Here is a 15,181-nt window from a genome sequence, read left to right as displayed (position 1 = left end):
TTGGTTGTAGTGACAAATACAATGAGTGCCAGCAACAAATTAATCAAAGTTAATATTGTATGGTAATGTATAGACCAGGGGTTCTTAAACTTTTTAATCAGACATCCAAATTATAAAAGTGTAACGGGACCTAAGAAAAGGATTATTATTATTATTATTATTATTATTATTATATAACAAATGGCTATATAATAAAAACAATAGTAAATGTTTTTGCTTCCTTTCATGCATATTTTTCAAATGAATATTACTAAAACAGAAAACTGGTAAACAAATATATTTCTAAAACAGTACCCCATCTATCCATCTTCCTAACCTGGTAATCCAGACTGGGTCAAAGAGCAGCTGGAGCCTATCTTAGCAAGCATAAGGAGAAAGGCACGAACAAAACATGATCAGAACGCCAGTCTATCACAGGGTAAACACACACACACAAACAAGCTAAGGCCATCTAACCTCCATGTCTTTGAACTGTAGGAGGAAACCGGACCAGCTAAAGGGAAAGTCACGCAAACATTGGGAAAACATGCAATCTCCGTGCAGGGAGCACTTGGGACTTGAACCTAGAACAGTTATTATCATTCAAAACAGGGATAGATTCCTGAGGTATATCAATGCCAGGGGAATGTTTAGTGTACGATATAGTAAAGGTGAGAGAAAGAAATTCTTGGGGTTCTTTGTAAAGATATGGTGATTTTGAAAGAATAGTATGAAAGGTCACTTAAGTTAATCACTTAACTCATAATGCAAGATAAGGAATGAAGCAGTTAAAATTATTTGATCAATGGAGCTCACTTACTTTGTCTTACCATATATTTTTTATATAATTAGGGGTCTCCGCTCTGCTCGCTTCGCTCGCCCACCCCCGTGTTTGGTTTACCGGATATACAATACAATACAATACAATTTATTTTTTGTATAGCCCAAAATCACGTGCCTCAATGGGCGTTAACAGGCCCTGGCTCTTGACAGCCCCCCAGCCTTGAATCTCTAAGAAGACAAGAAAAAACTCCCATAAAAAAAAACCCTTGTACGGAAAAAAATGGAAAAAGCCTTGGGAAAGCCAGTTCAAAGAGAGACCCCTTTCCAGGTAGGTTGGGTGTGTAGTGTGTGTCAAAAATAAGGGGCTCAATACAATTCAGTACAAAACATAGAACAAAACAAATCCTCTGTACAGCATAAAAATAAAACTTTTAGCAGTATGGAGTAGAATTTAACAGTAGATGATATCACATAACATGATTTGGATTTGTTTTAAATCCTGGAGACCTCATTCATCAAGCTGTCTCCCCCATTTGGCCATTCCACAGCTGAAATAGCGCTAATCCAAAGAAAGGACCACTCTTTCCCACGATTCCTACGATCCTCCATCAGGGATGACTTTACCTTAGGCAGGCAATATACAATTTAAAGAGATTGTTGTTTTCATGGGAATTGGTACATATGCATTATTTTCACTTTTACTTTTGTAAAAACAATACTTGTTCTTTATTTCCGGCCCCTTGCGTGGTTACATCTTTTTCTCGCCAGACGTATAATGCTGCTCATGTTGTGAAAGGGGGGGAGGGGTTTGCTGAACGTACACTAAGGATATGACGTCGGATCAATCCAACAACTGCTAGGTTAGATGTCTGTGGACTTGTTTTAAATGATGGTTCACTGCCTTGTCTTGCATGACGTTGTAAAAACAATAATTGTCCTTTATTTCTGCCCCTGGGTTGGTTAAATCTCTTTCTTGCAGGACGTATAACGCTGCTTGCGTTGTGAAGGGGAGACAGCTGCTGTCGTGCTGCCCTTCGATCATTTCAAAGCCTGTACAGTCACAGTCCTTTTTACCACTTCGTGTCTCTGCTGCTCATGTTGTGATCGCTTCTCCGTGATCAGAAATATACACCTGACTGAATTGTGTTTTCTTTGAAAATAAACTTGTCGTTGCTTTAACTGTTGCAGGATCATAGATTCTCATAGCATATGTTCCATTATTGTGTAATTCTACGTTTTGTGCATTGAATGATGCGAATGTGAAGACTTTGTTTTCTGCTCTTTGCCTTTTATTTCTGACCTCGCTTTGTCCTGCTATTTTTTCAATTACACCTGGTCCTGATAATTAATTTCCTTTTGTTTGTACTAATGCAATCTTTTAGTCGTCCACGTTTCATTTATAACGTATTGTTCTTTATATGCTTTATATGCACTGAGACCCCTGTATCTGTGTGTGCTGCGTGCCTTTACACTACTGATTTTTTTTCTGGCCGTGCTCTGATATTGCTTGTAAGTAGGGTGTGTCTTTCAAGAATCTCTTGTTTTCTTTATCCCCGCGAGACACTCCGAGGCCATTCTCTTTCGTCTCGTGGGTCTTTTATTTGTCTTCCGTGATCTTAATGTGAAGATCACGTATCGTCTCCTAGTCATTCCCTCCCACAAGATTTTTTTTTTATATTAGAGAGACTTTTTTTCAAATGAGCGTCACCATAAACAATACATTTTTAAAATTAGATTGGAAACAGTTTAACATAACCCAGGTTCCATTTAAGACTTCAATTAACTGAATAAAAAAATGCTAAATTATTATATACTATATACAATATTTGTATTTTACATGGATGATGAGATAAATCTTGCTGAAGAATTCAATGAACTGCCCAGTTTAAAATGTTTATCATTGATATTGTGCTGAATGCTAACTGCTTGTCTCAATTTTTTTGTATTTTCTGGTGTTTTTATGGTTCTCAGTGGTTTAACAAACACCTACAGGGTGGTCCAGATCTAATTATGAAATTTTCATTACGCTATAACTTATTAAGTTTATTACATAGAGAATTCACAACTGAATGGAGGACAAGTGGGACATTACATGGAAAATCAGTGAATTAATTCAATGTAAGTCCATTTTTTATTTATTACAAGATATTTTGAACAATTCTTTTGTCTTGCATTTATTTTCCAGCATTGCATTAAAAGTTGCATAATTAGATCTGGACCACCCTATACTTTACACTATAAGTAGTTGGAATTTATTGAACCACTTGAAAATAGTGAGACAAGAAGGAATTCTTTTTCACCAAGGCATGTTAAACCTCACCATGAGCCACTGACCAGATTTGTGATGGACACTGAAACTGCATTTACCATAGAACATTACTACAGCACATTGTATATATACTCAGACCAAATTTCACTTGTCTTTCATAATACCCTAAAAATCATCACATTATTGTGCTGCATCCCTTATTTTCATTTCAGCAATTGAATCTAGTGTGACAGTTAAACGTTTAACCATGTTTAGCCACTCCCCATTCCACATGAAGCACCAAGAGGTACTTGGGTCTACCACCTTGATCTCTTCACTTCAAAGGCATGTCTATATTATTTCCTCCTTTGTCCCCCTTTCTTTTACATGTTCTTGCTGTTAGTCTTCTGCGGCTGATTGTTTAACAGGTTGTGAGACACAAGGTGGGGAATACTTATTTTTTACACAGAAACTAAAGTTCTTTGTGATGCATCAATGGCATTGTTTCACATACTCCTGCAACAGCTGCACAAATTTTATTACACAAACTTATGGTGACCCGTCACAGACACATGTCCATGACCGAATTTGGGTCTCAACCTCTACTTTAGGAAACACTGATATGGAACCAAGAGACTTTTTCCTATATCCTGATTAACATCATGTTTAACAGCAGACAGGAAAAAGGGAGTACTGGATTTCTGTACATACTAAAATATCAAAGGACCATCACTTCATTCTCATATTTGTCTATGACTAGATGGAAACAGCTCTTCTGCAAAGAATTTGAAAAAGTATACCAACAGTAGTCACAGGCAGTGTAGTGGTGCCAGTTTCAATGCTTAAAAACTCAACACCAATTATGAACAGGAATTTTGCTACTTAATAACCCAACTTTTGATTCATTTCTGCTTATTTCTTTTAAACTATATTTTAAGATGTAAGGTTACAATTGTCTCTAAAAGTTTAAAAAGAAAACGTACAATAACTTGGAAACTGGTCGTTAATTCTTAAGGAAAGTCAAGAACAATGTTATTAAATAAAGATATATTATTTGTTACTGTGACAAATGGCAGGTAGTAGGAAATATATGTTAGATCTCCTTTTCTGTCATCAATTTAAATTTACTAAGATGTTAGGCATAAGGTGTGACACATAATATATTGCAGTACAGATTTAGAGAGTGTTCCATCTGTAATCTAATCTAGTTAATTATTAAAGAAAATTAAAAACTTGTAACTGATAATATTTTAATTAAAGTCAGTCAGTTCAGATTTCCATCCATCCATTCATCCTCTTCCGCTTTCCAAGATCAGGTCGCAGGGGCAGCAGCTTGATCTGAGATACCCAGACTTGGGGGTGCTGATTCCCATCCCAGCTGCTTCACACTCAGCTGCGAACCGCTCCAGAGAGAGTTGAAGATCACGGCTTGATGAAGCAAACAGGACACCATCATCTGCAAAAAGCAGTGACCCAATCCTGAGTCCACCAAACCGGACCCCTTCAACACCCTGGCTGCGCCTAGAAATTCTGTCCATAAAAGTTATGAACAGAATTGGTGACAAAGGGCAGCCCTGGCGGAGTCCAACTCTCACAGGAAATGGGTTTGACTTACTGCCAGCAATGCGGATCAAGCTTTGACACTGATCGTACAGGGACCGAACAGCCCTTATCGGGGGTCCAGTACCCCATACTCTCGGAGTACCCCCCACAGGATTCCCAGTGGGACATGGTCGAATGCCTTTTCCAAGTCCACAAAACACATGTAGACTGGTTGGGTAAACTCCCATGCACCCTCCAGGACCCTGCTAAGGGTGTAGAGCTGGTCCACTGTTCCGCGACCAGGAGTCAGTTCAGATTTCTTACAGCTATTGTTATCAATTAAATTCAATGGATATTAACATTTTCATCCACTAACCTGGAAAATTAGTGCTTTTCTAGAAACTAATATTCTCAGTAAATGCAAAATTGTTTACACCCAAATTGGCAGTGTTCTAATTTAGGCAGCATACATTCTAATAAAACCAATGTAAGCCTTTTTTTCACTTTTTTTTTTATAGAAGCCACTTTATCTAATATCTCTCTTTTATGTGGAAGTTATTTGACAACTCAAAAACTGTATATCATTAGTTTCCAAACTTAAGTTGATGGTCAAAATGTACCTTTGATATGCAAGGGAAGATGAAAATCACGGTTACTTAAATAGCAATCTGCAGTGATTTTATTGAGAAGGAAGTGTGGATCTTAAGAGGCACTTTGCACTCCAAACCCCATGCACAATGTAACCACAACTCAAAAAGGGAATTCAACTACAGTCTTTTTATTGTGCACCATGTCTTACCTAGAACAGGAAGATACAGTACATAGGGTGACTACACAAACAGCAATAGATGGGCAGGAAGCACTTCTGGGCCAGGCAGAAGTTCCACCTCACAAGGGATCCTCCTCCAGCAGCTCTCTCCAGCTATCCACAAGGACAAGGTTAGACTGGTTCTGCTGCTATATTTGATCAGAAACTCTAATCAGATTAAAAGATGATGAATACTCAAAATAAACAGAGCAAGTCCAATGTTCAGTTTGTATCAAATCTGTCAAAATCCTTCCATATCTTTCTCTGTATTACTAAATGAACTAAAACCTTCTTGCAAAACCAGAAACACATGGGGGATAAAATCTAATTTCTATGAGGGAGGTCACTGAAGTAGTTAACCATCTCTGCAGAGGCAAGGCCCCGGGGGTGGAGGAGATCCACTGAGAAATGCTAAAGGCTTCGGCCACTGTTGGGCTGTCATGCCTTTTTAATGTTGCATGGTCGTCAGGAGCAGTGCCTCTACAGTGGCAGACCAGAGGGTATGCTCAAACTAGTAGAGATAATACTCCTTAGCCTCCCTGGGAAAGCTTTTGCAAAGGTCCAGGAAAGGAAACTCCACCCAGTCATGGAACCTAAAGTCCAAGTCTAGCAATGTGCATTCCATTCAGATTTTGGAACAGTGAAACAAACAGTCAACCAGCTCTTTACCATCATTCAGATCTTGGAGGGCCATGGGAGTGCACCTAATCAGTCTACATGATTTGTGTGGACTTGGAGAAGAAAAATGACCGTGTTCTGAGAGGGATTCTGTGTGGGGTGCTGGGAAAGTATGGGGTTCTAATATGGGCTATGTATTCCCTGTATAATTGCAGTAAGAGTTGTGTCTGCATACTCAGGAAAGCATCTTCTCAGTGGGTGTGGGCATCCACCAGGAATGTGAAGCCCAACAGGCAATGGGATGGTTTATGACCAAATGTGAAGTAGCATGTAGCATGGATTCGTACTTACAAATCAGAGGCCATGGTCCTCAGTAGGAAAAAGTTAGCTTGTCCTGTCTGAGTAGGAATTGAGTTACTGCTGGAGGAGTTTAAGTATCTCGGAGTCTTGTTCATGAGTGAGGGGGAAAAGGTATGATGAGATGGTGAGACTGACAGATGGATCAGGGCGGTGAGCACAGCAACCTCTGATAATGTAATTTCCGGTACCCAGAATCCATCTCACTGCCACATCAGTTCCTGTTCCGGCTGCCCTGACTCCACCTCTTTCTTTTTTCCACCATATTTAAGACCAGTATACAACCTGTTAGTCAATTCATTTGTGAAATATGCTTATGTTAACGATGTTTCTTTACTTTTATTGATTTTTCAGTATAAGGAATGGAAATCCCCAAACTTTTCTGTCTACTGATTATTTTTTACCACAACAGCTACTCAGCACTTGACAGCTTCTAGACTGAACAAAAATGAATTGTCAGTTTTAGGTCTTTCTAATGATAAAATCCAAAATTGTTCTCAATTAAGTCCTTCTACTTTTTTGCCTTTACTGCTTGATTGTGAATTGGAGAACGAGTTTCATGATTGTGAGCAAATGATTTCTCAAATAGCTACTCCTCGTGCAAATCTCCAAGACACACCATTGTTAGGTGGACTTAGAGCAATTTGTGGATTCTCCTCCAGCCATTCTGAGGATGGAAAAATTCAGTCAGGTTATGGCATATGTATAGAAACAGAATGTATTACAGTGGCTAAACATCCCGACATATATTCTGCTTCAAAGTTCTTATTCATTTGCATTAACTAGGGGTATTATACTTGCTAAAGATCAAACTGCTGACATTTATACTGACTATCTCCATGCTTTTGGGGTTGTCCATGTGTAGTAATAGGTCTGAAGTGTGCACTGTAATCTGTGAAATTTATTTCAAAGCCATTAATAAGCTGACAGGGTGAAACTGGCCAGGAAGATGGACAGAAACATGTGAAAAGTCACCTAGGCAGGCTATTTTAAAATGATGATGTTTGCTATATCAATATATGGCAAGTGTGTCTGCAGAAGCCATGAGGCACTGGAACAGGGAAAGGTGTTATTTGGGCACAATCCAGAAATAACAGACATTTCAAATGGCAGTTGCTCATACCTGACAAAATTCATAACAGATTCTATGAATATGTAAATATGTGAATGTTTATAATAACGAGGATCCATCACAAAGTCAGAAACTGTCCACATGCCACTAAATAACCTGCTGGACTTATAGCTGTCAGCATTCCCCAGTGAAAACACTGAATGATGACTGTACATTCCACTGGCTTCTCTCTGGCCTGGATATGTATGTATAAATAATTATGCATTGTATTTTAAGGGCAGAAGGTACATTTTGAATCACATTCAATAAATATATCTCTCTTTGTACCATATTGCTCTTGTCTGATTATTTCCACCATGATTACTAAAAGGAATATATATGGCTCAAGTCTGTTTATTCTATGTCAATAAATAATACAATCTCAGGGAAGAAGCGCCCCTGATGGATACACCATGATTTGAGGGCTCTTTACAAGCATCATGGATTTCTAACTTCCTCTGGTTCTTTTAAATCAGCTTAAAGCTCTACAGTTGCCGCCTGCACTTGCCGTAATAATATGTCAGACACATGCTGAAGGAAATGACCTAGTGATCAGAAGAAATACTTTAGCAGACTTCAATGTTAAGCAGGTAGCAGTCATGGGTTTTTCAGTATTCCAGTGTCCTCTTTCAACTCCGCAGATGGGCTTGATCCTTGTGCAAGGCCTACAATTTCCAAGGCATCACAGCGTTGCAGAAAAAGAAAGCCATCAGGAACACCAGAGAGGCAGTAGTGAAAGCCTCAAGGTGGCTGTGGATCAAGAGGAGTGAGTCATGGGTACAAGCTACTTGGATACAAGCTACTTGGGCACAAGCTGGGAGTTGATCAGTCCTGGCTGAGTCATCTGGGGCATTTTGTAAATAATGTAATTGGGGATATTTGTAAAGGATTAAGGGTTCATCAGCCTTTTCTTTGCTCTTGCCATCCTGAATCAGCTGGATTAGTTGAAGAAACTAATGGCACTATTAAAAAATAAACTTGCAAAAATGTTTGCAGAAACAGACTTGAAATAGCCAGACATTTTACCTTTAGTATGACTATTAGGATACCACCAGAACAGGACTATGTCCTCATCAAGTTGTAACTGGACAACCTATGCAACAGCCTGCAACTGCTATTTGAATTGCAAACAAATGGATACACATTCTTTGACTGAAAGCACTGAAAACTGTAATACCTTATCATATTCTCTCAGGTTTGCTTATTCTCAGGTTGAATCTGCACTATCACCTTCTGGGAATAGACCTGCTCACTCCTTCAATCCAGGAGATTTTGTCTACACTTAAAGGTCACCAATGAAAAGATTGTCTTAGCGTAACTCTAGATGAGCCCTCTACAAGTGCTTCTCACCACTTGAGAAGCTGTGAAGTGTGAAAGACAGCCAGCCAGTATGGGTCCATGCATCCCATAGTCAACTCATAGCTACACAGAACAAGGACTCCTTATCTTAGTCATCCTAATTGTCATCGGCTTCCAGGTCTAGGGGGGAATTTCGTGAGCTTATTTGGGTTCAGAAGAAAATGACAGCAGGCCAGACATTACACGCAATTTCCTGAATTCCACAAAATAAGTGCCCATTCACATATTCACACCCCAATTAAACATGAATATAACCATTGTGTATATGTTGTAATGAGACACAAGAAACATCAGAAAGAGTTGGGGCATGGTTGTAATCCCCATATACTATATGGTCAAAAAGAACAGAAAAAAAACTTTATTAAAATAAACAGTATGTATTGTTCAGATGTGAGCTTTCTTCAGACTGCCCCAATATGGCACTGGAGCTGGCTATGACATCTGCAAACCAGAATGCCAAAAACTGGAAATAACATCATAGGTATCAATCATCTTTTCAGGAGATGGGAGAAGAGTGAAGGCACTCGACAACAGCACCACCCTCTGTCTAAGAGTATAACAGCTATTAAAAAAGCATTGAGGTTGTCTTCCAGAAACACATGTGTGACAGTGCAGTGTTATTAATACTTATTTGGCCATATCTAATATTTGGACCACTTCAATGCTTAACTATTCCTGTTGGGTCTGTACTGGTTTTCCTCATTTAGATAGTACAGGCATTCTATTTTTCCAGGATCTTTTACATTAAATCACTTCATTGGACCTACATTGGGTACATTTTAAAACTTGAGCAGTAATACATACTCAACCCACCTTTGTTTATTAAAGCATGCCGTCACCTGAGGAATAATGGTATTTTACTCTGTTTTCTAGCTGTTCTTGGACGCTTTTTCCATTTAGTGCAACTCCACTTGATTGCAGCAACATATTTTATGAATTTGTGAAATTTTGCCTTCAGACTTTTCTCAAAGGCATATTTCACCAATTTAAGCCCAATTTTATTAATAGTAAGCTATTTATTTCTTATAGAAAAGTTTCAAGTTTTTTTACTGAGTCTGAATCTTTTTTATAAGAAATAAATTAAAAGCCTCCATTTGTTAACTAATTTTGTGGCTTACTTTTTCTTCCTGAATTGTTATGCCAAGTCAATTCAGTTCAAACAAAAATATTCAATAATTCTATAGTTTGCACAAAGCAAATTGGTAAAAAGTAAAATAATTTATATTAATTATAATAATTTATAAACAAAATTTTGAAAATAATATTTTTTAATAAAATAAAATTCTGGACTCATCTTTTCTATTTCAGGATTTTGAAAAGTGGAGCCAAGCCCTATAGTATAAAGCATAAGATATTTTGTCCATATCCTCCATAGTCACTCATACTGACACTATGTAGAATGAATCTAAAATGTAAGAAAAACCTACACACTCCACGCCAAAAATGATCAGCCTAGGAATCAAATTCCTTTGTCTAGAGTTATGAGTCTGCAATGTCTATTATTTTACCATCATTCCACCATTTACAAAGTAGTTATAATATAAAGTTTTCTCAGCTTTTCATCTCTATATATATAAAATCCAACGTCTGTCTGTCTGTCCGCTTTTCACAAGAGAACTACTTAACGTATTTAAATTGTTTTTTTTTCTATAATTTGTTTGAACATTCCGGTATATTTTGTGACTTCTCTCATGGCGCTATGCATCATAGTTCACTTGCGGTACCGATTTATTTGCGTGAATCCAAGAGACATGCAGCAGGCCGAGAGGAGGTGGCGGGGACCTCCTAACTCACATGCCAGCCTCGGGGTGTGTACCTTACCTCCGCTTAGCAAGAGAATGAGAGAAATACTTAACGGATTTAGATTGGTTTTTTTTTTTTATATAATTTGCTTGAACATTCCTTTTGATTTTGTGACTTCTCTCATCACACTAAGAATCATAGGTTGCTTGCAAGTGTGATATATTTGTGCTACTCTGAGACAGAGGCTGTGGGCCGAGGGAAGAGGGAAGTGTGAGTGGGCTCTCCTCACTGTCCTTTTTCACTAATACGCAGGTGTACTTCTTGATGAAAAACATTATTGTAGTCTGTTTACAATCATGCTAATTCCCTAAGACACAGTAGCAGGTATGGAAAAAAGCTATTTTAACAAGTGCTTTTTGTATGGATGTCTTTTGATAAAGATACTTTTGCAAAGAAATGAACTAGTATATGTCTAAGTTGGAAAAAGCCGATTAGAGAACAGTGAAACAAGATCATCACTATTATCTCTCTAGCCTTGAACAGACTCCATTAACATAAAATAACATAACAAACCATTTTCAATTCTGCAAAATTCAACTCAGAGACTCCCTAGGCAACACTGCACACAAAACAGTATCAGCCTTGTATAGAACGCCAATCCATTATACAGGCAATTCACTTATTTGAAAGTGACTTATTTTTGACTGAAACAACCAGATCCTCAATAAATCATGTCAAAAAGACACATATTATATCCCAATACATAACCAATATGCTCAAGTGACTTGCAGCGGGGTCTGAATCCACAACCTCAGGGTTTGAAGTACAGAGCCTTAACCACTACACCACACATATATAATATAAGAACAGTATTTCTCCCAAATGATGTGTTAAAAAGTCAATACAAGTTTTAAACCAGTAAAAAATAAAACAGACCAGTTTCCTTCTGCTCTGCAATAATATACAGTAAAAATACTGTACAGTAAAAGAAAAGTAGGACTAAGTCACAGACATTGTTCACAGATTCTGAGTGTGGAATCTACCACAGATTGTGTTAAGAGCGGAGACAATTATCGGGGTATGGCTCCTAGCACACACTGACTCAGCCATGCACACAGTCTATTTGAACTTCTCCAATTCAGCAAACGCTTCAGAGCCTTTCCTGCACAAACCTTGTGGTTCAGTAACAGTTTCATCCTGAGAGCTCTATATGCACTCAATCAGTACATCAAGTGCTCCCACTAAAACTCTTTGTTTTTAAGAGTACAATTACCTCACTGTAAACTTGCATTACAGTTGTAATATTGCACTACCTAAGTCACTTATGCTTTCATATTGTATATTTTTCATTTTTTATTGTATTATTATTATTATTGTTTTTGTTATTTTACCATTTTATAGGAAAAAAAGTTTATGGAGGATTTGCATAGTGTATTTACAGATGATGACGATTGGCTTCTAAGTCGATTTAGATTTCCAGGCACTATCTTCTTGATATCATTTTTAAGATGAAATGCAGTAAAGTATATATATTAATTTGTACAGATACATTTTTAACTTCATTTAAATAATGTATACTGTTATTAAATGTGTGGACACAGTGGACAGCGGCAGCGATGAACTGGCTCCCCGTTTAGGGATTGTTTCTGCCTCACGTTGTACGCTTGCTGGGACTGGCGTGACCGTGGATGGGTAGATGGAAGGAATAATTAAACATGTACTATGAAGATATTCAAATGTTCCCTAAAAGTTCTGAAGAATCTGCGTTCTAAGCTTACAGATGGCTTGACATTTATTAAAGAGCCGAAAGAAAAAGGAGGACAGGAATTGGGGGTTCCAAAAAGTCTGCAATTGTCTGCCCCTATAAATGAAATGTAATTTGTTTGTACTCATAAGCTTCTTCTACAGCCTTAGGAAATTTGGTGCAGAAAAGTCAGTCAGTCAAGCCCCATACTCAAATGACACTTGCAATTTGCCCATACTTAATAATCATACATTTCTGGTAGAAGGTCATATTGTTTTCAGTTTGGCTGGGTGTAGTATGCCATCAGCAAGCTCACAACAGTTCTTCCAGATTTTCCCATCTCTGTTGTTTCTTTCCCTTTCTGTTTCTCCTGTGTGCAATTTTGCTTATTTCTAAGGGCACATAAAAATTCCTTCCCTCCTTTCCCATTAGTTTAGACATCTCATCTTGTCTTCACACCTTTGCTGGTATGCTATCTTCAAAAGTATTAAAAACTCTTCATGGAACAATAACCACCAGCTTACTCTGTTAAAATTTATACATAGACTTTATCTCTCCTGTTTTCAAACTATACTTCATGGGTCTTTCTAAGATAATGTCTGTTTTCTGTTTACATTTTTTAATTTTTTTTTGGTCCAGTTCCCAGATTTATCTTTTATTTAAGGCACCTGCTACTCTGTTGGCTCCACCTTGTGTTTTAACCTATTTTTTAAGTCCATTGGTCTTTGGCTGTTTTCATTTCTGATTTTCTGGTTCTGCCTTTTTGCCTTATTGTTCTGGTTTTGATTTTATTTTATTAATTTATTTACTGTATTTTTGTTTTATAATTTGGATTCCTTAGTTTGTTTTAAAATATAGTTTAGGTATTTTGAATTTATGAATTTATCAACAGTTTTTGTGTTTTCATACTTATTTTTCATTTTTGGAAATGCCTGAGTTTGTTGGTTTGTTTTGGGACTTTTTCTTAATAGAAATTAAATTTAAATTTCAAGCGTTTCTTTAATTGGTCTAGGGGTTTTACTACTTCAACTCTTCCTCCTGAATATGTTCTTAGGTAAATAGTAATAGTGCTGTTGATGTTAAGCATCTTTTGGGTTTGTTACTTCTTACATATAGACATTTCCTCTTAATACACATTGACTATATTAATAAAATATTGATCACAACAATCAGCAACATAAAAGAAGTTTCATGTTTTAGCATTTAACTTTGAAAGAGCAGGTAAACTAACATCAAAAAATTTCAGCCATGTCACTCACTTCTATGGGGTGTAACAGTGCAAACTGATGTGGCTGGCATTATCAGCTTTTGAAATGTGAACATATTTTTTTAGATAATTTCAGAACTATAAAAACAGTGATGCTAAGCCAGCTGAGGTAAGATATTGTAGCACTGTTGCCAAGTTCCAGTATGGATCCTTTGCTTGTTGAGGTGGCTCACCATCCTTAAAAGGACTGCTCAACACTGCTGCACTAAATGGAATCCTGTTTGTGACATTGCAGGCTTTCTGTTTTTATATGTGCACCTTCTGCTAGCTCAGCTCATACTCTGGGGGAGTCATCCCTACCTGATGCAACTTGTCAGTGGCATTACAATAGTATCACTGCAGTTAGTACTGTAGTAATGTCATTATGGACTTGATGTAGTATCTTTAGTGTGGATGAGAGAAATGCAATAATCCAGACAAAAAGTCTTATAGACTAACATTAGGAGAGACACTAATCATTAGACACACGTCACCGATTACAAACCACAAGATGAATGAAAGAGACAATATATGTGAAAACCATCGCACTAATGCAATATTATTTGAAAACGAACAGCGTCAGATCGGGTTTGAATATGCGCCCGATCTGACGCTGTTCGCTTTCAAATAATATTGCAGGTACTGTGCGTTAAAACTGTTGCACTGGATAAGCTGACACCTTCTGTAACAGCGTCAGCGTGTATTCAAAGACGATCTGACACTGTTCGTTTTCAAATAATATTGCATGTACTGTACTATTTTAGAATAAAAACCTACATTTGATTTCAGTCAGTCTGTAAGAGCCAGTGTAAATGCATGATAATTGTAAAGGTTAGCTTTTTTTTTTTTTTAATTCAGTTCCATTCTCTCAGTCACATTCACAATCCCCCCCTCCCCATCTGACACTGCTGTTTTCACATAAAGACGCGCTATTGCTCAAATGTGATTTATTTGGAGACGCGCTATAGCTCGAATGTTATTTATATAGGGAAGAAAGAACAGTGTCAGGTGCTCATTCAGTGTAATAGCAACCATAGCACAGAGAGATGTGTACACTGCAACAAGTACACATGTCGTAAATGTAGGAAGGGTGTGTGGGAACTGTTAATATTTGAATGTGATGATTTTATACAGCACGGATTGGAAATCAGCAGTTCTTAGCATTGCCCCACGCAAGCTGTCATATCAACCGCCTACTGTAACTTGTTTTATTTTTTCTTCACTTATAGTCTAGAATAAAAGTGCACTTGTTTTTTATTCTTGTACACCAACATATGTTCCTGTGTTTGAGCGACACGGGCATGCTCAAAAAAATAGACGTGTAATGCCACGAAAAGTGCATGCAGGCACTGCAGTTCACAAGCATTGGTACGAGAATGCAGTCACAAGTACGCTGCAGAGCTGTAGCGCATCTTTATGTGAAAATAGCAGTGTCGGGGGGTTAAGGGAAGGATTCTGAACACAACTGAGAGAATGAAAAGTGAATTAAAAAAAAAAAAACTAACCTTTACAAGTATCATAAATTATACTGGCTGTTACACACTGAAATCAAATTTATGTTTATATTCTAAAATAGTAGGAATAACAGCAGTTTACTTCTCAAAACTGAATTGTGCGGGATCGAACTCATGACCTTTTGATTA

The sequence above is a fragment of the Polypterus senegalus genome, chromosome 4 (genome assembly GCF_016835505.1).
Source record: "Polypterus senegalus isolate Bchr_013 chromosome 4, ASM1683550v1, whole genome shotgun sequence".
In the NCBI taxonomy this organism is placed as follows: domain Eukaryota; kingdom Metazoa; phylum Chordata; class Cladistia; order Polypteriformes; family Polypteridae; genus Polypterus; species Polypterus senegalus.
This window is presented reverse-complemented; position numbering follows the sequence as displayed.